Source organism: Ursus maritimus, unplaced genomic scaffold, assembly GCF_017311325.1.
Source record: "Ursus maritimus isolate PB19 unplaced genomic scaffold, ASM1731132v1 scaffold_6, whole genome shotgun sequence".
NCBI lineage: Eukaryota > Metazoa > Chordata > Mammalia > Carnivora > Ursidae > Ursus > Ursus maritimus.
In genome coordinates, this window is record NW_024426774.1 from 35221975 (window position 1) to 35249669 (window position 27695).

At 47.9% G+C, this 27695-nt stretch overlaps 1 long non-coding RNA gene across 2 annotated transcripts in view; it reads right to left on the reverse strand.

Moving 5' to 3' along the window:
- The window catches only part of LOC103671511, a 156758-nt gene that overhangs the window by 21396 nt on the left and 107667 nt on the right, over nucleotides 1–27695 (reverse strand). For both annotated transcript variants that reach the window (XR_005832835.1, XR_005832836.1), the window contains one exon: nucleotides 20654–20757. This is a non-coding gene — a long non-coding RNA (uncharacterized LOC103671511). The remainder of the gene's footprint in view (nucleotides 1–20653; nucleotides 20758–27695) is intronic.

The following is a 27695-nucleotide window of genomic DNA, read 5'->3' on the forward strand; positions in this document are numbered from 1 at the left end:
TGGGTTTATGGGGGGGGGGCCTGGGAAGGCCTGTGACACAAGGGTGAGGCAGAGGGGGAGGAGGGGGAGAGGAGAGAAGGAAGGAGTAAGTGGGGGTGGGCTCCTCCAGGAGTGAACCCCAGCTGCCTCGGGGGAAAGAATATCACATGCATGCCGCACACACAAAATGCACACAGCGGAGCCAGGCGAGAGAACTGTTAAAAAAAGAGAAGAAAGAAAGAAAAAGTACTGCTTCATCAGCTAAAAAACAGTCCTGTTCTTTCCTGGTTTGATTTCAGCTCGAAGTACTGGCTTGGAATTGCCCACGGCGCTATTGGGCCCCTGCCCACACAGCAGGCAGACAGCTTTCCCTGCCAGCAACGGGCTTTTAATAAAACAGGATGCTCTCCCATCGCTAGGGCCACTGAGGACTACCCTGCGAATGGGTCCCAGTCCATATGAAGTCCTTCCTCCCAAAGCACTTCTCTCTTCCTTAACAGGAAACTCCACTCTGGAACTCCTGGCCCAGAAGAAAGGCCCCTCTCCCAGAGGATTGCTGAGTGACTGTCCGTGACACAGCCACCCCACTCCCTGGGCTGCCTGCTTCTGCAAGCTTCTCAGCATCCGTGAGCAAACTCCCCTGCTAGTTCTAGGCCAGTGCTTTGGCCTTGATGGAGGCTCCCACCTTGATGGTTAAACAAAATGGACTTTGGAAGAAGGAGCTGGCTTTCACAGGAAGGACGAGGGCATTTTGTGCCCATTGTCCCACAACCAGCTCTTCTGAGTCATGTCAGGTCTGGATTTGGACCCGACTTAACCATCTCAAGTGTGATGAACTTTTAGCACTTCGGGGAGGCTCACCTGCCTATTTGTCTTGTCCCCACTTGGAATGAAATGGAGTCTGTTTCTGAGGGGACAGTAGTCCCTGGCGTTTTCTAGCTGCAGTCTAATAAAATGTCCTAACTAATGGGCGAGCTCGCAGGGTGCCCTCCGAACGCTGGAGATCCCGTGTGTGGCACCACCTGCTGCTGACCCGAGGGCATCAGAACTGGGATTCTGAAAGTTCTCCAGAAGTATTAGCCCTAGGCCCACAGGCACGGCCAGCTCCTGCCAGGACGTCCAGACGCGGCTGCCAATAGAACACACACCAGGCAATCGGCAAGCGGACTTTGATGACCTCATATATGACTAATTCCAGCGTGAAAGGGACGTCACTGTCATTAAGACGAAAAGCCTGACAACCTAGAATCTATCCCCAGATCTGCCCTAGCTTCCTCTGTAGCTTTAGACAACTTGATATGTACGTGCCTCAGTTTCCTCATTTGTAAAGTGCGGCGGGGGATTGCTGGAGGAGGGGAAATCATCAGCTCCTATGCCGTCCCCTTCCCTTACCACATCCTTGCAGGCCTTGCGAATCCTTCAGGGCACTGTCTCTGCTGTGCCTGGACGGGACACCCAGCCAGCCCCAGCCAGGCGCTCAGAGGGGCACGTGAGTCAAGACCTGGGATGGTTTCTACGTTTTCTTCCGAGGGCGATAGCCTGTGAGCCTTGCAATCTCAATCCAAGGTGTTTCTATGCACTTTGAAGTTCTGGGGAGGAAACCGAAGGAATGGTGTTGCAGGTGGTGTTTTCATTTCTTCCTTCGCTTGAAGTTCGTGACTTTGGAAGTGAAAGGAGGAGGGAGGAAGTGCACGGAGGGAACATCTGGGCATGGAGATGGTGTCAGAGTGGAGAATTGTGTCTGCTGGACCGCAGCCCAGATCCACCCCAGAACAGCGGGGTCCTGGCAGGAAGCAGGATGTACTAACCAAAATCTGAGAAGAACATGCTGCAGGAGACCTGCCAGGGTGACCAGAAAGAGTTTAACCAGAAACTTCGGAGGGAGGAATAAAAATTTTTTAAAAAGCCCAAATAAATCTATAAAACCAGAGAAGACAAGCACAGCACCAGAATATCAGCGAGGGTTCTTGAAAGGCAAAGAAACTGCTCCTGCTGACTCAAGCAGAAGGGGAATGGACTGGACGTTATCGAGAGGCTCTCAGAGTCAACAGGAAAGCTGGTTTCTGAGCTGAGAATGGGGTTCAGGCCAGGAGGGGAACTCAAGTGTGTCAGGTAATTCTGCGGGGCATGAACGGGCTGTTGTCACTCCTTCAGAGGCTGCTCGGCTCAGCTCAGCACTTATCTGGGGTGGGGAAGGCCACTGGGGGCAACACTGCGGAGGGACACCTTTGTACTTCCCTGCAGGGGCCACAGCACCTGGATCCCCCCACCCACCAAGACTGCTCAGGGGTCAAGACTGCGCCACAAAGAAACACTGAATTGTGCAAAGGAGGGGGACGTGGATTCTGGGTTACTAAAACAGCAATGGTACTCCTCACCGTAGGTGACAAGAGTGTTCCGCCATAAACACAGTGAGTGACCTGGCGTGTCTTAGGAGGGTGACTCCAAGGTCAGTGACCAGGCCTGGAAAACCCAGCAGGGTCAAAGGATAAAGACGAAGCCAAATAATTACCAGACATCAGGACCGAGCTTTGCGGAGCCCAGGAAGGAGTCTAGCCGATGTCAGAGATGCAGGCCAAGGCCAGAAACATCTGGGCAAGTGAAAGAGGGAGTAAGGAGCAGGGACCTGTGGCCAGGGCTCAGGGTCATCTTTTTCCACTCTGGTGGGGTCTGTCTTGCTGGAAAAGGGCTGCTTTGAAAGGTCCAATTGTCATTAGCTTCAGAGTGGAGGAGGTGCCCAGGAGTGTCCGCGAAATCACTTCCAGTCAGGAAGGCTCCTGAGCTCTCCCTCTTGGGAAAGCAAATCTCCCAAATTCAGCGTTTAGCTCCCCCTTTTCTGGGCATGGTGCCAGTTCCCAGGAATAGGAGCCAAGTCCAAGCTCCATGGTCCTACTCCTCACGATGGTTCTGCCAGGCTGGGGGCCAAGGGAGACAGCGGCCTGGGGCTGCCCCTGCCATCTTCCACGTGACGCAGCAGCAGAGCCAAATGGAGAGAGTCGGGTCCTGGTGCCATTACCAGAGCTCTGGACTCGGCTATTCTTGAAGCCGGGGTGACTTTTGGATTTTGCTTGATGGCAAGCCCTGGGGGAAAGTTCTCTGAGCCAATAGATTTTCTTTTTGTGTCTAAGCCAGTTTCTATCACTTGTAGCCGCACAGGGTTTCAACAGTGGGTAGATAATAATACTAACGTGAATCACAACTACGTACTGTTTCCTTTATAACAACTCCAGGAGGTTAATGCTGTTATCATACCGAATTTGGCGTAAGGAAACCAGGGCGTGGAAAGATTGAATAAAATTCCCTAGTGCCACATAATCTTAAGCCGAAGGCCTCGGGGGTTCAAGTGCCCAAATACACACACAGATCCCAAGTGAAGAAAGAGATCGAGGGAAAACCTCCAATTCTGCTCATGTATATGACTAAGCCCAGTGAGGAACAAAAAGAGAGGAAATATCTGGGAAAAAAACCAATGTGGCCACAAAGGGTGGTCATTGGTGATCTCAGATCTTTAGAAAAGCATGCCTAAAATGTGTAAAAGGGGCAGAGAGTCAAAGAGAATGTGCTCGAGGGGCCTGTGATAACAGCATTGAGAAGGCTAATGCCCAGAATAAGCAGGGACCTACTAAAGGGCCACAGTTTCATAAGGGTTTCTCAAGCTACCTGAAGAATACGACAAGGCAGGGATAGGGCTGTGCATGGAGAAAATGCTCAAATGTAAAGACTCGACCAAAAAGAGAGCCAGCAATTTCAATTTAGCTTCCCACTTTTCTAGTTTTTCAGAATGTTCTTGAAAAAGGTAGAGCCCAGGACTGATGAGAAGACAAGACAGCACTCAAATACACCAAATGAGTTAGTCTTCAGCCTAGCAAATATGAAAGTCTCAGAAGACCTCAAAGAAGCACAGTGATTCAACACTGGGAAGCTAACCCCTAAGTAAACTCTCCATTTTCAACATTGTAAAAGGAGAGATTGTTTCCTGGCAATCCCTGGGGGAATATTCTAGAATGATAGACCATGTGGACTGAAAACATCGTAAGAAGAATTCGAGAGACAATAGGGTTCAAGTCCTCCCAGACAACGAGGAATCTCGTTGATTGAACAGGCTCCTCTGGTAAGCACTGTGTGCCTAGAATAATGCCAGCAAAGCAGTGGTGTCTTGGAGGGTCCTTTGATGCCACTGATGGGGCAGGAATAGAGCAGCATCATGGCCAAGAGTATCAGCGCTGGGGACTGCTGCAAATTCTGACCCCGCAACTGCTCCCTGCATGCCCGAGGCAACTCACTTCCTCCCTTGGAGGGACAGTATCTTTCTTGCCCGTACAATGGGGATAAGCACAGAGCCCACCTCAAATATGCATAAATAACCAAATCATGAATGACACGAAGTCATTTGAACTGGATGAACTAGGACGCCAAAGCAGTAACAACAGTACCAATTGAATCAGAATATATATCAATACAAACACGGAGAATTAAAGATGCAGCCCAGAACGTGCTGGATAGGAACATGGCTATTTTGTCAGCCTACTGGAAAATAAGATCTGGGCAGTAGCCCGAATGTCCAGCAACAGCGTGTGAAATTGCTAAGGAAACGGAGTGGCCCGGGAACAGTAGCAAACTCTCAAGGGAGTCAGTGAGCACATTCTAACACCTGGCCATAGAGATGGAAATTATGGGACAAGATGGAAAGCCAAAGACCAAATGACATGTACTTGAGGGATACAGTTATGTAAAAGTGTTACATGCAAATTTGTAGCCAGCTAGAGATGTTTTCTCTAAAAGTGGTACCCTCGCCCCCAGAACAAAAGAAAGCCTGGCCGTTTTAGTTGCCATGGGATTAACGTCCGTAAAGGACGTGACAGCTACAAGCCGCCATGATTTTAGTTGTACCTGCGGAAGTATAATGTCGGGGTGTGCTGCCCGCAGGGGCTGGAGCAGGCGCCACCAGTGGCCGTCCTATGGGAGCTCAACCGGGTGCCAGGTGTGATGGCACAGGTCATGTGTGTGGCCACCCCACGCAGGCTGATTCAGGTACTTCTGGATTGACCTTTTGAGAAGAAAATGAACAATGATTTCCAGAGAGACGAAAAGAGTTAAATGCAGAAAATGAACTCCCTGTAAAAGAACATAGGAATGAACATTCATCTGCGCCTGGGAGAGATGAAAATTTCCTATGGGTGAAATTAATGGGAATAGCCACAGAGGAAAATATTGGCAGATATAAAAATACGAAAATTTCTCAGTCCTGAGTCACCATAACAAAATTAAAAGACAAGAAAATGCCTGGGGAACCAACATGACACATGAATTGCATGAATGGGTAAATTGCATGAATGTTTATGTGTGTAACTAGCGTACGACTAACAGAAAAATGGGCAGAAACGTGACAAGGCAATCTGAAGGGAAATAAATGCAAATGGTGTGTAAGAAATCAAAAGATGTTCAAACTTGCAAGCAACCAAAGAAATGCAAATAAAAGCAGTAAGCTAACATTTCTCTTTCAGGACAGCAAAATAAATAAATAGATAGATAGATAAATAAATAAATAAATAAATAAATAAATAAATAAGACAATTTATACTAGGATCCAGGGGCAAGGGCGACGATGTAGGTGGGAGTGCTAATTAGATTCTCCCACTGGCACTCGCGGACTAGTTTATTTAACGTCCCACACTGTAAACTGAAGATAATCATAATTCCTATCTGACGGGCTGTCAGGAGGAGCGGCTGAGATCATTTCACTCCAGTGGTGACACTTCAAGGAATCTTTTCTAATTAGAGGTACGCGAGCAGGGTATGGCTAAATAAATCATGATGCATTATGAAATGAAATCGCACACGGACATTAAGTACATTGTAAAAGACGATTTCCTAATGAAAATAGATACTATCAGTCTAATATTGTAAAGGAAAATACACGCATATTTTTTATATACAGAAAAAAGATGGCTAAAATTTCGGTTTTCCCCTTCTGGTGGTTATCTCTAAGTGATGGGCTTACAGGTGATTTTTTTTTTTTTTTAGAAAAAACAAAAGCTATATAAGGACCCCAAAAATGTGAAAAATGGTATTGAGACTAAACAAAGTCAAAACAAAGAGAAATATCCTATACTGTGTCTCAAGAATGTCAATTGGCACGTTTAGATGGCCGGAAACCTCGAATTACATGAAATACTCGGAGGAGATGATTATGCTGTGTGGGCTGAAAGAGATAAGGTTTTGTGGGGGTCATGACATCTGTCTGTACAAATTTGATGGATGCCCCATCAGGGTGTATCCTCTGGAACGACACATCCCCTGCCTCTCAATGACTATACCGTCTAAAGAAGAAAATTAGGACCCTAATCTAAGGAACCGGGGACCACACTCAGGCCCTTCTTTGGGACTCCCCTAGATGCTGGGGGGCATCTTGGCCCAGGAGAGCAGCCATGGACCTCTCGTGGGGGTCTCCTGCTTTGCACAGGGTTTGGGTTTGATAATGTCTTATTTTCTCTCTAAGACGGAAAGCTTCAGATGATTAATTATGGGACAGAGAGAGGGAACCAGTGCAACCATCGACAGACTGAGGGTGTGGAAGGGGTGCTTTGACGTTATCTTCAGGAATAGTGCACCTTACATAGAAAAGCAGACATCACGTTCATTTCTGATACCTGGGAGCAGAGGCAAAATTAGCCCAGGAGTTGCTTCACCATAGGTCCGTAAGATGTAAATAATTTCTCAGTAGACAAGCCCTGCACAGCTGGGTTAAAAAGAAGCTCACCCGATGATACGGATCTAACCCCAGGAGTGAGGCTGTGTGATAGGTTTCCCGGTGGAGCTGAGTAATCGTAAGGATCACACGTCGCCGGCCACGACAGTCAGTGTGTCTGGTCAGGTAAATATTAGAGGTGGGCAGATACGACACCTGATATCCTCTCACCACCCTGAAGTTTAGGTCCCCAAACTTCCTTTGGGAGGCCCCGCTTTAGCGGCACCAGGTATGCTGGTCGGGTGGGTTTGCTTTACCCCATATTTGGGGAGGGGGTAGGCCCTCTTTGGCTTAAGCCAATTAGCTTATTCCTTTGCCCAGGCTTTGGGCCCGTGTAACCTGAGGGGCCATTTGCTGAGCTTCCTGGGAGACAGAAATCCTCTCTCTTCTGCTGCAGCCTGCAGGAGGGGCCCTCCCTGGATGGTGCATGATGAGGAATGCGGAATTGAGCAATGGAGAGAGGGGAAGGCCAGCTCCTGGCATCCTGCAATGTGGGGAGAAGGTACAAAACTGGAGCCTCGGTGACTCAGGATCCTGCCTTGTCCAAGATCAGAGCTCCTGCCGTTTTTTTCAGTTTCCTGGGCCAGAACATTCCTTGATTGTTTAAGCTAGCTTGAGCGGAGTCTTCTGTCGTTTGTCCCATCTGCTGCTGACTGGCAGAAGACCGAATAGGACACTTACATTCTAGTTTCGAAGACTGAATTGTTGTGTCTATGCCTTTGGGAACCACCAACAAGCAGCTTAGGATAAAAATCTGCTTTTACTTTACTGTCAAGATAGTGTTTTCAATACTTTATTCTAAAAACATGACCACTCGAGGAAGGATTTCTATAAAATGTTGTTCCCACCACCTGGTCTGACCCGGGCAGGACCAGTCTGATGATCATGGAGTCACTGAGTCCCAGGTTCTGATGCAGCCGGTACAGCCATCCCGTTCTGTTGAGGAGTGTGTGTGTGTGTGTGTGTGTGTGGTGATAATGCACAGAAAGTGATTGGTCAACTATAAACTATTACAAGCAGAATCAGACATCTGGTGTAAGTTACCGTTTGACAAAAGTTTTCTTTACAGTTCTAGTAAAATGACTGTGGTTCACTTTTACCAAACAGGGCCAGCACTGAGAAATAAACCACATGAATTGCAAGATTTGATAACGTAGATCAGTGAGTCTTAAATCCTTCCCTAGAGCAAAGAGAAAGTGCCTTTGTTTCATGAGAGGGAAGTAGCCCAGACAAGGACACATCTCTCTAAGGCCCCATGGGGTCCAAATTCCATGGGAACTCTTCTCAGGTCCTGAGGAGGCCAAGACTATTAGGATACTGGCACACACACATTTCTACTCCTCCAGAAGGTGAAGATCAGCCAAGGGCTGCTAAGGGATGAATCATATGTTTCAAGTTAGGATTGTATTTAGCTGCATTTAGCAGAAAATACCCGAAGACAGAAGCATAAACACAAGTGTTTATATACCCATAGAAAAGTCTTACAGAACTTGTTTCTTCTTGTCTCTCTCTTCCACTACCCTTGCCCTGGTGTCTACTCTCAATGTCACAAAGAGGCTGCAAGAGTTCCTGCTCTCACATCTATGTCCCAATGAAGGAGGAAGAGAATATCTGCACAACTGAGTCAGTTCCTTTTAATTTACCTTCCCATAAAGCTCATACTTCTGCTTGTATCTCATGGCTACAGTGAACTGCAAAGGAGCCTGGAAAATGTGGTCTCTTAGTTGGGCACATTACCTCCCTGGATAAAATTAGTAAATGGGAGGATAGAAATAGAATAATGGCATAAGAGACGTTCACTGGTAAAATATCATTCAAAGAAAAAACTGCAAACATGGGTGCATTTGCATTAGAAACACATGCAATCAAAACTTATTTCTGGGTTATTTTCAATGAGAATTGTCACAGAGGCTGGGCAAGGAGAGAAGATTTCATGTTCAAAGGGTCTGGTCTCCATTTGCAGCTCCTTTAGCTAGTGTGGCAGAGTCCACAATTTCTTTTCCAAGAGTGGCTATAGCCTATAATAGGCTGTCTTTGGGGCATCAAGGTATCTTATGAAGATGTAATTTGGCCTTTTATTTGCTCTTCCTGTCTGCCTTTCGCCTGCCAATTTTCTCCTCCTCTTCTTCTTCTCCTCCTCTTCCTTCTTTTTCTCCTTCTCTTCCCCCTGCCCTTTCTCCTCCTCCTCCTCCTCCTCCTCCTCCTTCTTCTTCTTCTTTTTTTTTTTTTTCTGCTGCTGGGTCACACCTGGAGCTGCAGAGGGAGGGCTCTTTCTGTCCGGGGGCACTGTGATCAGAACCTTTTAACCTAGTTGAGCCAATGAGCAGTGAGTCGCTGGGCACCAGGTGCCAGATACTTGAGATCTGTTATTTTAGTTAACCCTCACAACATCTTTGTCTGAGCCTTGGAGAAGTGAAGTCACTTGACCAGAGTGGCAAGTTCAGCAGGGTAACAGCTGCATCTTGTGCTTCCAGGAAAGAAGAACGAAGGTATAGAAGGTCAGGGAAAGAACAGGGTGTGGAGCACACCTGCTGTGACCACCATTCAGGATCTGGCCCCTCTCTCTGGCACCAGCGTCCTACCAGGACCAGCCCGCACCATTTTAGTGGACTACCTGGTCCAGAGGTGGACCAATGACCCAGAACCACCAACCAGCACACCCTGTGTCCCAGGCCCAGTGACCAGTCCAGGAGGGGCAGATGGTCCCATCATGCCATTCCCATGTCTGTCACCTGGGCTGCTGAGAGGACCATCTTTCAGCTAAGTTGCTAGCAGCCAACTCACAGCCATCTCAAAAGAGACAGGGTGACTGAGACCCAGTCCTGCTGATATCATGGAGTCAAGCCAGTCCTGGACTTTTCAGGTGTTGACCGATAAACTTCTTTCCCAGCTACACTGAGTTGGGTTCTTTCCCTCACCGTCCAAATGTCTGGACTTTTATGCAGGGCAAGCAGCCTGAATGCTCCCCTTCAGGGCCTGCCTGCCAGAGAAGGGTGTCAGGGAGGGTTTACGGATGATAGAACGAGAAGTTAAGCAAACAGAAAGGGTTGTATTTTCTAAAGCAAGGAGTGTTTTTCTCTGTATTTTAAACCACAGATTAAAAGGAAGGCCTTTTGGGATGTGTTCTGGCCTGGGGTTCTGAGCCTCTGCATTGTACTCATTTAAAAGCATCTCTGCTCCTCAGAGCGGAAAGACCAGAGGACAGGCAAGTGCAACAAGGCCTCTATGAGAGGAGAAAGGAGGCATTTCCTATCAATGGGGAAAGGTGGCTTATTCAAGGAATAGTACCGGGGGGCGCCTGGATGGCTCAGTCGGTTAAGCATCTGCCTTCGGCTTGGGTCATGATCCCAGGGTCCTGGAATCAAGCTCCATGTTGGGCTCCCTGCTCAGCAGGGGGTCCACTTCTCCCTCTCCCTCTGCCCCTCCCCCTGCTTGTGCTCTCTCTCTCTCTCAAATAAATAAATAAATAAAGTCTTAAAAAAAAAAAAAAGGAAATAGTACTAGGACAACAGGACGGGAGAGCTATCCGAAAAAAAAAGGTGAATCCATACTTCAATGATATTTCCAAACAAAATCTACATAGACCAACTATCGAAATATATTAAAAAAAAAATGAAACCATCAAAGTTTTAAAATAAAACAATAATTTTTATCTTTTCACATCAGAAGGAGGAGTAAGACAAAGTTGCTAGTAAGACAAACACAAAGTATAAAACCCTACACTGAAAGAATTGATGAAAATGACTATATCAAAGTCAAGTTTTCTCTCTATGGTCAACCCTCCCAAAACCAAAAGGTAAATGTCAAGCTGGGAACAACTATTTTGACTAATAACCACAGGCCAAGTGCAACTATCCCTAATATATACAGACTGCTATACATCCATAAAAGGCCAACAAATCGACCAATGGGCAAAGGATGCGGAACGACGAGCTGTAGGAATGGGACTACAGACGGCCTGACGCCTCTGAAGAGATGCTCGGCGTCACCTGTGGCAGGGGAAGTGCAACTTACACTTACACCGAGATACCATTTGCCATCGTTCAGGCTGTCACATTTTGATCACATGCCATGTTCAAACACGTGACAGGAGCTCTAATGCAACCTAGATGTCTGTAAAATAGGGCAGTTTTAGTGGAGGGCGACTTAGCAATATCCATCCCAACTACAAACGCACTCACCCCTTTCCCTGGGAACGGCGGCTCTGAGAATTCGTCGAGGCACGCTCTCCCAGGTCATGAGCCAGGCACACGTATAAGGGCTGTTCGGCAGTGCCACCTGTGTTTGCCAAGAACTGGGCAGAATCCAAACATCTCACATTCTGCAGCGGGTTAGATAAACTAGGACAGTACACTATCGTTTATGGAACAGAATATAGGCACTGCTTGTGCGTGCGGCGAGTAATCCTGAGCGGACCCCTAGGAATCTGGTAATGGTGGGTGCTTCTGGGGAAGGAATCCGGGGATCCTGAGAGGCAGGTGCAAGAGGGGCTCTTCTTCACACTGGTTTAGACCTTGTACACTTTGTGTATGTGTGTGTATGTGTTTTTGAGATTTTATTTATTTATTTGAGAGAGAGAGCGTGAGCAGGGGAAGGGGCAGAGCGAGAGGGAGAAGCAGACTCCCCACTGAGCAGGGCTTGATTCCAGGACCCCGAGATCATGACCTGAGACAAAGGCAGACACTTAACCGACTGAGCCACCCAGGCACCCCTAGACCTTTTATATTTTGTACCATGTTCAAAAGTTAACTATTAAAAATGTTTTCTAAACTTGAAAAAATTAAGTATCCCTATTCTCGCATCCCAGGGACAGCCAGATACAGCAGGCATGTGCCCAGGTGGACGCCACTTCCCACCCTGCCCCCTGAATGCCACCTCCTGGCTGGGTCACCACTGCTTGGCCTGGCATCTGGGGTGTGAAGACAGTGGGGTGGGGGGAGGTCCCCGCTGGCTCAGCTGCCTGTGATGGGGAGGTATGTTCCTTGCTCATGTCTGAGGCCTGCTCTCTGTCACTCCTCTGCCCTGAAGTTTTCATCCCATTGCACGTTAATTAGTACATGTTAGTGATGAATCTTTCAGTGTCTCAAATCCTTTTGGAGGCAGGCAGAGGAGAACATGTTTATAAATTTTAAATAACTAAAAATTTGCAGTTGCTGCTGCCTCTTAGGTACTTGGACGTGTCACTGAGGGTGAGTGAACATATGCCCGGGTCACCTCCTCTGGGCAGGTTTAAAATAAAACTCCATGGTTCTTCCTTCTTGCCCCACCCCAATTCAACACAGACTCTCCTGACACTGGAGTCCGAGAAGGGGGAGGCTCCCATGGGGGGGGGCTGCTTCTGCCAGTGACATAGTGCTGTGGTTTGCTCTCTGTCACAGCGTCACACACTCAAGTTTCTGACCTCAGACTCTGTCTTTGGAATCACAACAGTTGTGGGTGACACCCTCGTGCCAAGTCCCTGGCACTCAGCTCCTGGGCTCCTGGTATAGGGCCCTGAGCGGAGAACAGACTCATTCCTCGCGTCACGGAGGGGGCTGGCAGGAGCAAGCCCGCTGCTGTCACTCTGTGAAGGACAGGTGTCATCTTGGCACCAAAGGGCTGGGCCGGCCGCCCTGTGGATGTTTGGAGTGAGCTCTCTGGGCACAAGAGCTGACAGCTGTCCTGGCCCTTCTGGAAGGGTCCCTAGACGGGTGAAGCAGAGGGAACCTCAGCAGAGACTGGTCACTCTGACAAGCTGCCAGGCATAGACTGTTCTGAGCTAACAATGTGCCGAGCGAGAGGCCCAGAGCAACTCCCCTGTGGATGAGCCTACTTGCGTGGGCGTACACACGCGCGTGTGAACGCAGGCACATGTGCTGTGAGCGTGCGTGTGTGAGTGTGCACGTGTGTGTACCACAGGCATCCCCCTGGAGTCACGCACATCTGTTCTGTTGTCTGACTAAGATCCCCTTCCCAAACTGGCCTGCTTTTTGGACTTTTTACACAAAGAAAGGGCCAGAGAAACTGGCCACCAGCCTTGCAGGATCTGAACGCCCGGACGCCTGCAGGGGCACCCAGGGCCGCTTCCTTGGGCAGAGATGTTGCCGGGAGAGATGGGCCGGGGACCTGTCGGGGGACAGGGAAACAGTTGTTTCCTGCGTCTTTGATGTGGGGCCCCCAAGGGGTGCAGCCTGGACATTGCTTTGTGCCCACTCCCCTGGCTCTGGAGGAAAGAATTCCCTAGGCCCATGAGGGGGCAGGAGCTTGGCCTGAAGAAAGAGGAAGATAAGGGAAGATTTTCTGAAAGGAAGAAGGAGAGAAAGAGACAGAGACAGAGCAGGAGGGAGGAACTATAAACATGGACAGGAGGGGGAAGGAAGCCAATGGGATTCTGGAGAGGCAAGGAGGGAATCGTGTGCAAGCCCACACCTGACTTTCTCTTACGAAATCACTTGCACACAGGTTGATGGGAATTAGCCCAGGTCCCACTGCCCAGGGCTCCTCTGTGTCTGGTTTGGCTGGATCTTAGAATCTCCAGTAATCGTTTCTGGTCAGTCTCAAGGAGACCCTTGGGGTGGCTGAAAGAGTCCCTGCCCGATGGTGTCGGTGCTTGTGGTGGGTCTGGGGAACCTCTGTCACTGGTTAACCTACTAGGGACCTCAGGGAAATGACCTCCCTTCCCTGAGCCTCAGCAGCCCCTTGTAAAAGGCACGTTGGACATTAACCAATAAAGTGGCTATTAAAGCATTTATCTGTCAGGGGAAAGAAGAGTCTGGAAGCAGAAACCAGAGTGTGTTTATTAAATGTGAAAACGTATGGTGACACGCAGAGGATTTTCCCTGAAAAGCCAAAGTCTCTCCACAGCCACATTAGCAGGCACGACAGTCCCAAACTGCACAGGTGGGTGCAGCCAGCAGAAAGGGGGTCAGCGGGCACGCGACTGGCGTGTCCCTATGAAGGCACGCACATGGTTGCACACATGCGTGTGTCCATATGTGTGTCTGTGCGTGTCGGGGCTGACGGGGAACCGGAAGGAGCCCCGAGCAGTGTATGGAAAGTAAAAGTAGTGAACACTCAGCTTAAGCAATTGTTTTCCTCCTGGAGGCTAAAATTCACGGGCAGGTAGCCAACAGCCACATTAGGGTAAGAAATGTAATCTGTTTATAATAAGTTTGCAAATCCATGTCATCGGTGCAGTGAGCGTGCAGCGCCCCAGAAGCCGCCGAGACGCTGGCCCTGGCTCGGAGTCCGTGGCAAGGCCACCGGGGCTAACAGGCTAGTGTTCCTAAAGCCCAGTTCGACCGCTCGCCTCCATCACCCTCTCCCTGCGGGGTGGAGAAACATGTTCCCGGAGACGGCAGCGGAAACTGCAGCTCCCTCCCTTGTGGGTGCCACCCCCCGGCTACCAGGGCAGAGACTGGTGATGGCCTATCCAGGTGGCAAGGCACTCAGTCCCACCGACGCAGGGAGCCTGGGCCCCCTGCAAAGAGTCTCCTACGAGGTCCTGGGCTCTGCTCGGCCTCCCCACTTGTGGACAAGCTCAGGGCTGCCCCTGCCCCGTAGCACAGTGTCGTCCTTCTGGTCATCTCCCATTTCTGGGTCTGTAGTGCTTGCCACTTTTCAGAGTGAAATCAACAGGCAGCACCTGTTTGGCCATTGCCATGGCCTGGCACTGTCACCCTCGTGCATCACCTCCCTGTACCCTCCAGGAAGCTTGGAAGAGACACCGTCATCAGGCCATTGTACAGATGTGAAAGCAGACGCTTGGAGGGCTTGCACACCTTGCCCAAATTCCTGCTGTCAGTGGGATTAGTGTGGAGTCTGGTTTGAACCCAGGTTTTTCCAATGCTGGAAGCCCAGCTTCTTCCATGCAACTCCGCAGAAGATTTCTCTTGGAACTCTGCAGGTCCACTGCCACCCCTGGAGACATTCTCTAGCCTTTTTCTAGGTCTGACCTTTGTAAACTCATATCCCCAAAGGGCACTCACTCCCTCTATTCAGAATTCAGTGAACAATGACATGTGGTGGCCACAGAGCGAGGGCATTAGAATCAGACAGATACAGCTTACAATTCTGCTTTAGACTCAGGCTAGCCTTGGTCAAATTACTCAGCCTCCCTGCCTCCAGTTCTGTCTGTAAGAATAGAGAGCACTGAACTGCTACCTACCCCACAGGGTGGGTGTGAGAGATAAAGGAGATAAAACATAACCAGCTCCCTGGCCAGTGTTTGCATAGCTCTGCTGAGGGTGTGTGTGTGTGGTGACAAAAGTGACGAGGTGAGGAGGACATGTAGGCGGATGTCCCACCACCAAGTTTCATTCCTTCCCCATCTTCTGACTTCTCCCACCCCAGGATGATGTCTGAGAAGGCTGAGCAGGGGGCCTGAGACTTTCATCTGCAGAGTTAACAAGCTTCTCTCCACGGTCAGCGGAGATCATGTGGGGAGCTTGGACGTTTACTCCCTGCCCTGGCAGAGACCAGGCTCTCCTCCCCTTCCCCACTTGGGTGGTATCAGAGGAAGCTCTCTCCACCTCTCAGTGGTAACAAGGCCATGTGGGGAATCACAACAGGGCACTCTGGGCCTCCATTTGAGGGAGCTATCAGTGGAGGCCCTGTGGGGAGCCAGAACTTCTATCCCCACCCAGCAGTAAGGTAGAGACCTCTTTTAATTTTACAACTCTGCCAACAGATGTCAAGGAGGGAACCTGGACTTCCACCCCTACCTGGCAGTAACAACACAACTCATGGCCACCAACCACTTTCCCTACTGGAGCAGTGTCAGAGGAAGCCACTTAGTGCTGATGGTTAAAATACTATCCAGTGTCTCATGACACAATATTGGAAATGCCAAGTTTTCAATAGAAAATCCTCATCGTACCAAGAATGAGGATGATCTCAAATGAATGAAAATAACCAATAAATGCTAATCCCAAGATGACAGAGATGTTAGGATGATCTGACAGACATTTTAAAGCAACTACCATAAAAATGCTTCAAAGAGTAATGACAAGTACTCTTGAAACAAATGAAAATTTAGGAGATCCCAGGCAAGAAAGTGAAAATAGAAAGATAATAGAAAACTTCCCGATGGAAGTTTTAGAACCGAAAACTACAGTAACCAAAACAAGAAAAACCTGCCTGAATGGAGGCACTCACCAGCAGACACACAGGGAAACAGTGAACTCAAAGATAGGACGCTGTTCCAGATCCATTCCGGACAACAGAGAGAAGAAAATGGGCTGGAGAACAAAGGAACAGAGCTTCCGGGATATGTGGTGCTATATCAGAAGATCTAACTTCCATGACACGAGCGTTCTGGAAGGAGAAGAAATGAGGGCAGAACTGAAAGAGTGCTCGATTAAGTAGTGTCTTAAAACTTCCCAAATGTGGCAAAAACCATAAAACCACAGATTTAAGAAGCCAAACAAATCTCAAACAGGATAAACCCAAAGAAATCCATATCAAGGCACATCATAGTCAAACTTCTGAAAAACAAAGAGAAAAAAAATGTACATTGCAAACAGAGAGGAAGGACACTCCACATATAGAGGGGGAAAGAAATATGAAAGACAGAAAATTGTTCTGAGAAACCACGGAGGCCAGAGTGTTGAAGAAGTGTTGAAGTGGTCAACTCAGAATCCTACATCCAGCTGAAAGTTCCTTTCTAGTAAAAAAGACTCTTCAGAATGAAAGGGAAATCAAGGCATTCTCAGAAAAATGAAGAATATTTGTCACCAGCAGTTATACAGAATAAGAATGGCTAAAAGAACGTTTTCTTTTCTTTTTTCAAAGATTTATTTAATTTTTTAAAAGATTTTATTTATTTATTTGAGAAAGAGAGAGAGAGTGCTGAGCGGGGAGACCAATGCTGGACTCGATCCCAGGACCCTGAGATCATGATCTGAGCTGAAGCCAGACACTTAACTGAGCCATCCAGGTGTCCTGCTAAACGAATTTTTCTAAACAGAAAGGGAAACAATAAAAGAAAGACTATTGGAGCATCAGTAAGGAAGAAATAATAAGCAACAAATTTGGTAATATTGGTCATTACAAGAGATTTTCATTTTCCTCTTGAGTTGTCCAAATTGTGTTGATGATTGAGGCAAGCACTGTTAACACCGTCTAATGTGATTCTAAAGGTATGTAGAAGAAATATTTGAGACAACTGACTATTATATACAGAGAGGGTAAAGTGACATAAAGAGGTAAATGTTTCACACTTCACTCAAACTTGTCAAATGATGACACTAGTAAACTGTGGTAAGTCTCAATAAATGCAGAAAAATCATTTGATAAAATCCAACAAATATTCTGGATAAAAACTTTTAGCCAACTAAGAAGAGATGGGAACTTCCTCAACCTGATAAGGGGCATCCACTAAAAATTTATCGCTAAAATCTTTTTTTTTTTTTCTTTTTTTAAGTAGGGTCCATGCCCAATGTGGGGCTTGAACTCACAACCCAGAGATCAAGAGTCAGATGCTACCAACTGAGCCAATCAGGTGCCCCTATAGTTCCTATAGTTACCATCATCCTTTTCTTGTTTTATTTTTTTAAGGTTTATTTATTTATTTGAGAGAGAGGAAGTGCAAGGGCAGAGGGAGAGAATCTTTCAAGCAGACTCCCGACTGAGTGCAGATCTCTATGTGGGGCTTGATCTCATGACCCATGAGAGCATGACCTGAGCGGAAACCAAGAGTTGGGTGCTCAACCGACTGAGCCACCAGACACCCTGTTAACTTCATTCTTTATGATCAAAGACTGAAGACTTTCTCTCCTGAGATCAGAAATTCTCACAGACTATCCCACACCGTCCTGAAGACTCTATCCAGTGTAATAAGGCAAGAAATGGAAATCAAGAGATCCAGGTTGCAAATAGAAAAGGAAAGTTGTTTTTATTGGCAGATGACACAAGAGTCTACACAGAAAATCCTATAGAGCTAAAAAGCCACTAGAACTAAAAAAGTGACTTTAGTAAAGATACAGGATGCAAGATTAATTCACAAAAATCACCTGCATTTCTGTATATTTACAATGAACCACTGGAAATTGAAATTTTAAAAGGACTATTATAATAGTACCAAAAAGTATAAAATAATTAGTGAATCTGACAAAAGATGGACAAGATGATTAAAAAATCAATAAAACATTGCTGAGAGAAATGAAAAAGAACCTACATAGAGAGAGAGATACTGAGTTCATGGGTCAAAAGCCTCAATATTTTAAGGTATAAATTCTCACCAAATTGATCTATGAAGTCAATGCAATTCTGGGCAAAAACTCAGCAGGGACTTTTGTAGAAATTGACAAACTTCTTCTAAAACTTATATGGAAATGCAAAGGACTTAGAATAGTCAAAACAACTTTGCAAAGGAGGAACAAAGTTGGAGAACTAACACTGTGGGATTTCAAGACTTATTATGAAGTGACAATAATCAAGCCAGTAGAGTAAACATGAGCACAAACATCAGTGCAACTTCAGAATCAAGACTCAACAGACCCACTCATGTATGAACAACTAATTTTTGACACAATTGCAAAAAGGCAGGGAGGGAGAAATGGTAGTCTTTTCAACAAATGCCAGGGGGAACACTGAGCTATCCATAGGCAAAAAAAAAAAGTGAACTTCGATCCATACCTTATACCATGTACAAAAATTAAAACGGGTCATCATAGGTTGAAATATCCACAGCTTCCAGAAGAAAACAGAAGAAAATCTTTGTGACTTTGGACTAGGCAAAGATTTCTTAGATCTATCAAAAGCATAATACATAAAGGAAAAAAATTGATATATTGGACTCCTTCAAAATTGAAAACAAAAGAAAATGAAAAATGAGCTATAAACCGAGAGAAATATGTGCAAATCATATATTTAATAAGGGGCTTATATCCATTATGTATAAAGATCTCCCCAAACTCAATAATAAGAAATAAAGCAATCCAGTGAAGAAACAGACAAAATATTTAAACAGACATATCACCAAAGATCTATGAATTAGAAACAAGTGATGCAAATTATTTTCACGCGATATCACTATGCAACTATGAGGATGACGACAATAAAAGAGACTGACCACAGTAAGCATTATGACGATGTGGAGCAACTGGAACTCTCACACGCTGCTAAGGCTTTTAGAAATGATGGGGCTCTCATTAACCAAATCTTGCCAAACCCCATTCGAAGAATCACAGCTTAATTTCTCCCCTGCCCAATATATTTTGCCAGGAGCCCCTGTAAAGCCAGCTTTCCAGTGTCACACAACGTCACCAGGAGCAGTAGTGAGCTTCTCCGTCCAAGCACACTGGAGTCGATCTAGTTTAGAAACACTCTTGCTGTTTTGTTTTTTAACTTAAGGCACCAGTCTGGGAGTTAGTGTGGTGCGTTCAAGGCTACCCAGCGCTCCTTGGGTGTGCTCCTCCGTGGATTTGAGGTGTCGGGAAAGGTGACACAGGGCCGGATTAAAGGAAAGAGAGGAAGGCAGAAGGCACCACGACTCCCAGTGATCTCGTCTAGACAGTTTTTTGAGGACTGAATACAGCTCTGGGTGTGAGTCAGCTCCCGCCGAGCAAGGGAGTTGCTGTGTGCTTGTGTCTCTCTGCCTTTGCGCTCAGAGGAAGGGCCCAGGCTCAGGCCAGGAAGACTCTGCTCGAAGCTGATAAAGCCGAAGCCCCTGTGCCAGGAACCCTGTGGTTTTCTGTCTTTGGAAGTTCTCCCGAGAGCCCCGGGAGAAGAGGACACTCTCTAGGAGGAGGTACTTTCCCCCGCAAAGCATCGTTCTGCATATCGCCCGGGCGAGCCGTTTGCACACATCCGGGCTCTGAGACCCCGCGCACCCGGGGCTGTGCGCTCCATTTCAGGTGCGCTGGACATGATTTTCTCCCTTCCTGTGCGAACTGTGAAGTTCCGTCCCCGCCTCTTGCCCTCTGGGGATGGGCGGAGGGAGGCAGCCTTCGGGGCCGGGGCGGGCGACCGGCGGCGGGGCGGTCCGGGCAGAGCCGGCGCTGCCTCTCGGTGACCGTGGTCGCGGGAGCCCCAGACCCTGACAAAAGGCCGCCTGCTCGCTCCGCTTTGCTGCCTTTCACTTTTCCTAAACCAATTCTGGGGAGTTTCAACACTCTGAAATGGCCAGCGAAACTCTCCAGAGCTCAGATCCATCCACACGGAGAAGACGTGCGGATTTTTTTTTAACCCATTGTTGGAATGTAAACGGAGCTGTCAGTCTAGAAGCCCCCCAGGAGTCCGGCGGGGGGCGTCTGCGGAGCCGGGTATTTTTAGAGTCCTCTCTCTCCCGGATCGGATCGCAGCTGGTGGACCCCGAGCCGGCTACCGGCGGGCTTAGGGCGCACGTGGCTTTGCGGAACCTGATGCCGCCCCAAGGTGGGCTTAGCTGGGGCAGCGCACGGAGCTGGAGCCCAAGAAGTTCGAGACAAGCACAAGGCACGTAAAAGCCCTTGTTCAGTTTCACCTTCAGTAAAACAAACAACTCGCAACAGGTTCAGATGCCATTTGGGAGAGGTCGGGGGAGGACTTATCAAAGATTTATAAATGGGGCAATGTACTAGTAAAAAAAAATCGTCACACCATTTCACAGGATGGCAGCATATTTTGCTTTTCTTTGGCCATGATCCATGATTGAGCTACTGATTAAAATAGACCCTACGAAGTACATGTATTTCTATGGAATGTCTCCCTAATATTTGCTGACTTGCTTCTGAATTACACGCCTGGTGAAGCGGACCCTGGCCGCAGGGAATTGTTTCTCCTTCACGCAGGTGCTCTCTGCGCCCCCTCCCTGGGGCTGGGGTCTGGGCTGTTTTGGGCTTTGTCTTTTGTTCTGTCTGGGAAGCCCAGCACAGGACCTAGCACAGGGAGGCTCTCATTCATATCCACTGGGGGCCCCTAGCTGGTCATCTGTAAAGTGGGACAATAGATGTTGGTCTTACCCACCTGATAGGCTCCTTTACAGATCCAGTTCATAAAGGATGGGAGAACTGCTCTCAGCCTCTCTCCTCAGCCAGGTCCTTTCCCCTTTTGTTCCTTGCTTTGCACATCTGTGAAGTAAAGGAAAGGGTACAAATTTATCAGTAATAATGCCCTTATTTTACTTAAAAAAAAAAGTTGGCACCATTGTTACAAAATAATAACATTTGTTCATTCTGGAATGTGGTTACTCAGGTGTTTGTGATATCATTCTCTATATTTTTCTTTCAAAGTCTCCTGCTCCAATAAAAGAAGAGGGAAGGAAATTTTTTGAAAAGACTTGTATGAAATCTGGTCTCCTCCAGTTGGACTTTCTCCGGTTCTGTGTACAGGAAAATGCTCGGGAAACCCCGGAGTCCTGAGACTCTGTAAGGAGAGGCATTAATATTATTCATCTTGTTCCTATTCTGTCCACTGCTCTAGGAATTCACTGGTACCCAGAAATAGGCTTCACCCCCACCCCCACTCCCAGCTGTGGAAGGCAGCTAGCTGTTTGCTCTCCAGGCTCTTTGACTTGCCGGTGGGATAGGAGTTTTCTAGTTGAAGGCACGTGAATTCAGGATGGTGTCACTTATAATGTTCTGGTTCAATTTCATCCAAGCCACTGCCTCCCCCTCAACAACCCCAACCTATACCAAACAGAAGCGTATACCTGTATGGAGAGTAGCTCCTATCTGCAGTCACTAAACATTTGCTTTGTATAATAAAATCCCAGCCTTCTTGGGCTTAACAAAAACACGTTGCTGGAGAAAATGCACATTGACATCTCCACTCCTCTAACTTAAAAACAGCCAAACTAAATTAAGTAACAACAACAACAAAAAGTTGTTTCCCACACATTTGCCCTGCTCTTACCACCAGTCTTCAGCCTGAAATAATTTCATGCTTGAGTTATTAACTTATGAAAATAGGCGCAAAAGGGGGAAAATGTGAGCAGATCCTCAGCTATATTATTAGTCATTGCTACAGCTGGGTGCGTTCCGGCACAAAGGCGTGTTATTCTGCCCGAGCACCTCAGTTTTGAACAAAATGTAGCTCGCTAATGGGTTATGCCTCATATACCTTTTTGTAATCATTCGGTTGCCATTCTCTGTAACTTATCCTGTTTTTCATTAAGAGTATGTGCATTAGGCAGGCGTGCACTCAAGCGCCCATGCACGGGTGTGTGCACTTGTGCGCTTGCACGGGCACACACACCCATCTGTTAAGTCCCCTTTTGTTTGTGGCTGAAAAGAAAGGTCATGGGCTGAGCTGTCAGTGCTTTTAGGGAAACATCACTGTATTGATTGTGATAATTGAGAATTATCATTGATTATAATGCTTTGGAAATCAGGGTGATGGAGGGTGTGAATGTAGATTTTGAAAAACTGATGAATGAGGGGTAGGAGCATGAGTAAATGAAGGGAATCCAGAAGCATTCTGGAGAAGATGGAGACAGGGTCGGGGAGTCTGACCTGTCTCACTTTGGTCTCTATTTGTCAGGGGCAGCACTGGGCTGGAATCTTCCAGAAGCATCTCACTCACTTGCTTAGGGTTCTCAGGTCTTCTGGAGGAGCGACAAGATTCCAGACAATGGCCCTCGTTTTGGAGGTTTCTGACTTGCGCTCAGAGATGTTGCCCCAGACCAGTGTGAGTCAAATGAATAAAAGAGCCAAGTTCTGAACCTACTGATTTGTGCTTCTGCAAAGTGCAGAATTGGTTATAGAAATCAAGGCCTTTGAGTGTTAACCTCTGGATAGACAAAACTACAACAAAAATAGCAGGCAAGAAAATAAGCAAGCGAAAGAAATACAGAAGGGAAATATGAGAAGCTTGGAGAAGATCAGGGTTCTTACAAACAAGTATGGATCGTTCGAGCTGTCTCCTCAACAGATCAGAGGTCTGCATGGGGCTGTCAATCCTGGAAGCAGGGCCCCCGGGGCAGGGAGCACCCCCTACCCCCCACCCTTCCCACCCCCACTCTGCACCCCACCCTACCCGGCACTCCTGGGCCCCAAGTCTCAGCCAGTACGAGAAGCCCCCCCCCCCATCTTCCCCCTGGATTAAGACAATGGGATTCTCCACCTGACACTTGCCTGGCCAGGAGGGACACTAACTGGGAACCAAATGTGCTCCTTTAACCTCTTTGAAGTGTTAACGAATGCTTTGATTTTGTTCTTTCCTGCTCATTAAGACAAATGCGGTTCCTGAGACAAATCTGATCTCACCTCCCAAGCCAGCTGCTCATCTTCCTGATCCTGTGAACGCAAGCCCTGCAAGGGGGTCCCCTCCTGTCAGGTGCCCCACCTTGCCAACGATCACTGTGGCAGGGCTCAGGCCTCAGCACATCACACTGAAGTCAGACCCCGGGACACATCACCATGGGGTCCCCGCTTGTGTAAAAACACAGAGGTGCTTGTAGTAACTCTCAACCCAGAATGCCCTGTTAGATACCAGGCATCCCAGGCCTGTTGAGGTTCCCGGATACTGTGCTCCGTGGAGGCAATCGGGCTGGACAGAACTCCAGGGAGACAGAGCCCCCCAAAATCTGGAATTTTGAGAGCGGATGAAGCCAATTTTGCCCTCACCCTTCTTGTACTGGTGACCCGCTGGGGTAACGTGGTGGCAGAACTGGAACTCGAAGTGATGTTGCTTCTTGCAGCTGGCATTGAAGCCCTGAGACTCATCTGCCGTAACACCCCCCTCCCCATGCCAAGACCTCCCTCCCTCTTCCCCATGCCCCCTGCAAAGTCAGTGCGATGGCAGTCTGCACACTGGAAGCAACGGCAGCCCCATGGTCCTCAGAGACCACTGAAGGTGGGACAGGCGCCTCCCACACCCAGTGCCAGCCACAGGGGGGACACAGGCCCCTGGGACAGAGCAGAGCTGAGAAAGGGGCCCGGGGCCCAGTGGGGGCATTCCCAGAGACAGCTGCAGACCACAGTGGAGATGGGAAAGCGGAGAGGAGAGCGTTCTCGAGAACAGAAATTCCAACCTGGAGAAACCTCTCCCATCCTATCTCGTTCTCTTAGTTACAGTCTCCACAAGCAGCAGGCCCCAAGTCCTGCTCTGTGTGTGCCATCTCCTTGGAACCTCTGTCCCTCTAGAAGCAAGATAGGCATGAGGGTTAGACCCTCTCCCCTTATTTTTGTTTTTACTGCCTTAACCATTTTAAATGTCTGGTTCAGGAGTGTTAAGTACACAAACGTTGTTTTACAACAGACCTTAGATCTTTTTCATTTTGCAAAACTGAAACTCTACCCATGAAACAGTGACTCCCTGTTCCCCCCTCCCTGCAGCCCCTGGCAACCACCGGTCTCCTTTCTGTCTCTCTGACTTTGATGACTCTAAGTATCCCATCTAAGTGGAATCCCATAGGGTTTGTGCTTTTGTGACTGGCTTATTTCACTCAGCATAATGTCTTCAAGTTTCACATATCCTGTAGCCTGTGACAGAGTTCCTTCCTTTTTAGGCTGAATAATATTCCATCATAATATTCCATCGTGTGTGGAGACCACCTTCTGCTTATCCAGTCGTCTGGGGAAGGACACATGGGTTGCTTCCACCTTTTGGCTCTTGTGAATGACGCCACTATGAACGTAAGTGTGCAAAAATCCCTCTGAGATCTTGCTTTCAATTCTTTTGGCATTATACTCAGAAGAGGAATTGCTGGATCATATGGTAATTCTATTTTTAATTTTTTGAGGAACCTCCCTACTGTTTTTCACAGCAGCTGCACCATTTTACATTCCCACCGGCAATGCAGGAGGGCTCCAATTTCTCCACACCCTCCCCAACCCTTGTTATGGTCCGTTGATAATATATATGTCCTCTCAATGGGTATGAGGTGATACCTCCTTGTAGTTTTCTTTTGTGTTTCCCTAATTCTTAGTGATAGTGACTCTATTTTCCTATGCTTGTTAGCCATTTGTATATTGTCTTTGGAGAGATGTCTATTCAAATCCTTCCCCCCTGCCCCGGGTGGGTGTCTGGGTGTCTCAGTTGGTTAAGCGTCTGCCCTCAGTTCGGGTCCTGATCCCAGGCTCCTGGGATCAAGCCCCAAGCTGGGCAGCCTGCTTCTCTCTCTCCCTCTACCTGCTGCTCCCTCTGCTTGTGCTCTCTCTCTCTCTCAAATAAATAAATAAAATCTTTTAAAAATATAATTTCCCCCTTTTTAATTCAAATTACTGTTTTTCTGTTGTTGTTGACTTGTAGGAGTTTTTTTAATATCCTCCGCCTTTTATGTGTTTAGCTGAAAAGAAACTAAGGATCAAATAGGAGGATAACTCAGTTGCTCGTGCCTTCGAGGGGTGGGGGCTACATGTTTCCCCAGCAGCAGTGGGGAAGCCTGGGCCATAGCACAGTGGGCCCATCCTCCCAGCCATGTGGTCTCACGGCAAACACGGCCCATCAAATGCACACCCTGTGTTCACAGCCTCGTGTGTCAAATTGCTGTTTGGAAACCAACAGCAAACACAGGTTGCAGGGAGCTCAGAAGCGTGTAATATCCACTTTAATGACAGTTCCACTTTCTTGTTTCCCCCTCCTCGGAGGAAGGGCAGAGAGAAAAGGCCGTTCATGGAAAAATACATTTAAATGGATCAGTGCCGGGCAACCCTTTGCACATCTGTTCTTAACCGGTTTCAGCTGAAACTACTGAAAATATACATAGATCTGTTTATGTGGAACCAGTTAAATCTGATAAGATTACAATTTGGAGGGTAACTCTGGATTTGGTGGGGCGGGCGGGGGGAAACCCTCCACACTTGGTCTACACACACGCTCCTAACCTTTTACCACAGATGTTGTTGAGGGAATCAGATTTGCTGCAAATTAGAAAGATCTAAATTATTCGAGATTTGTTACAAAGTCAAGATGTCCCGACAGCCTTTCCGAAGCACAGGATTCCTGCCTCCCCTCCAGCCCCCTCCAACTGCGGCCGAGCCCTTTGTTATCAGAGTGTGGAGACCACAGCTGGGAAACCACTTGTTTCTGAGTAATTCTGTCCTCACTCCCCGCATCAGTCCGTTTAGCAGGAAGATGGCAGGCAGGCTCTCCGCACACTGAATGGCTGGTTGTCTTCGCTCAGTGGGCCCTGAGGACATGCAGGTGGCAGGGAGGGAGTGTTTACTGAGAGCCTCTTTATGCAGGTGCTAGGCTCTTTCCTAGGCCTTTCTTACAGAGCACTAGAACCACGCTTTGAGGTCATCCCATTACAGAGATGAGAAAACTGAGGCTCTAGGATGACTTGCCCAGGACCATACCAACAACAGGGAATGAGGTGCTGAAAAGAAAGGAAGAGATTTCCTCCCAACTAAATGTCTCAGGCGGCAAGACCACAACTCAGATACCCACAGGGCCCAGCAGAAACGGGAGTGAGGGGCCATGGGCAGCTAATAAGCAGCTCTAGCAGATGGATAGAGGGGCAGGGGGTGGAGGCGGGGGAATGCGGGTATCTTGGGTGCAGATCTCCTGGATTTGGCCTAGAGAACCAGAAATGACCAGGTTTGCACATGTTGACTCAGGTCTTGAAGTCAAACAAACAACCCAGACGCCGCTGTGGTTTGCGGTCCCACGGCAGGGCCCTTGGTGCCTCCAGAGGTGGGAGGCAGAGGCTGCGTTGGCTTTGCTCCGTCTCCCAGTGGGGCCTTGGGGATCTGACTATCAGGATTCTCGTATGCTGGTGCTGGAGGCCTCTGTCGCAGGTAAGGGGCACCGCAGCTCAGCGTCTCTGTCCCTGTGTCCCTTCCAAAGCCCTTCCTGGTAACTTTGTGGGACTCCTCCCTTGACTCTAGCACGCTGTGAATGTGCATTCATCTATAAACATTTATCTAATAATTTATCTCTAAAAGATGACATCAGTCTATAAAATGCACCACAGGACACAAGAATAGCAGTCACATGGCCTCAGAAACAATCAGCCCAAATTGACATGTGACAACATCCCCCCCACCGCACCCCCAGGAGCTGGGCTGTGATTGGTAAGGTTTTCATTCTTGAGGGGCCCCATGCTGTGAAAATGCACCTATTTCTGTTCATTGAAAATCATTTTCTTTAATAAGCAGCCCAGTGGAAAACAATTGTGAATGGCAGCTTCATTACATGTGGATTTTTAGAACAAAGAAAATACTCCTCACACTCTATGACCTGTTCAATGATACTGAATTTTAATTAAAAAAATGTTACATGCTAAATTGATGACAAGGAAGGTGTGACACTAGGGCTATAAAAGAAATCAGGAAGGCAACTGAGGGCTGACAGGTTGCCTGGGTGATCTATTTGACGTTACTTCCTATTTTTGTCTTCTCTCTCTTTGTTTTCCATTTGAAATTTTCAGTTTTGAACGAGTGGGAACATACTCCAAGCTCGATGGACTTCAGATGGGGAGGCTGGCGGGACTAGCGGAGGGTAAGAGGAGGGAGGGCCTTATTTGCCCTCTGGGGGCCTCCGACGTCGTCTTGGGTGATGGATGCGCTATTGTCCTAGAGGGCCTCCTCAAAGTGGCTCCTGGCCCAGGCCACCCTAGAAAAGCCCTTTTCAAGGGGCCAGTTTTTCTGAGCACCAAACTTGGAGCTGCTTCCAGGTGATTGGTTTAATTTAAGTTCATCTTCGCCGTCCTGATAACTTGGAATGAATTATTCTGAAGGAAGAGATCCCGTGGTGTCTGGACAGGCCATTGGATTCAACCCAACCTAAGTTTCACCAGTTGTAAGAGAGTTTTCTTTTGAGATGATGCAATAATTGAACAGGAAAATCCAAGTGCTGAAAGTATGTCAGTGTGCTGGGTTTCAGAAAGGCTGACTGGGCTGGGCCAAGGTGGTCAGCTTCCTCTCTGGGTGGGCTTCTAGGTCATGGCATGTCAGTTCATGACCTAAAGCCCCATGACACAGTAGCCATTTGCCCCAGTCACAGAGCCCTGAGGTCTGTCCGGCGTGGAAGAATCACGTCCACCACAGCACGTGCAAGGAGGCAGCAGCTGCCCTGTGTCCAGGAGCCTGCTGGGAGGAGTGGGGCTCTTGGGGCTGGGGGA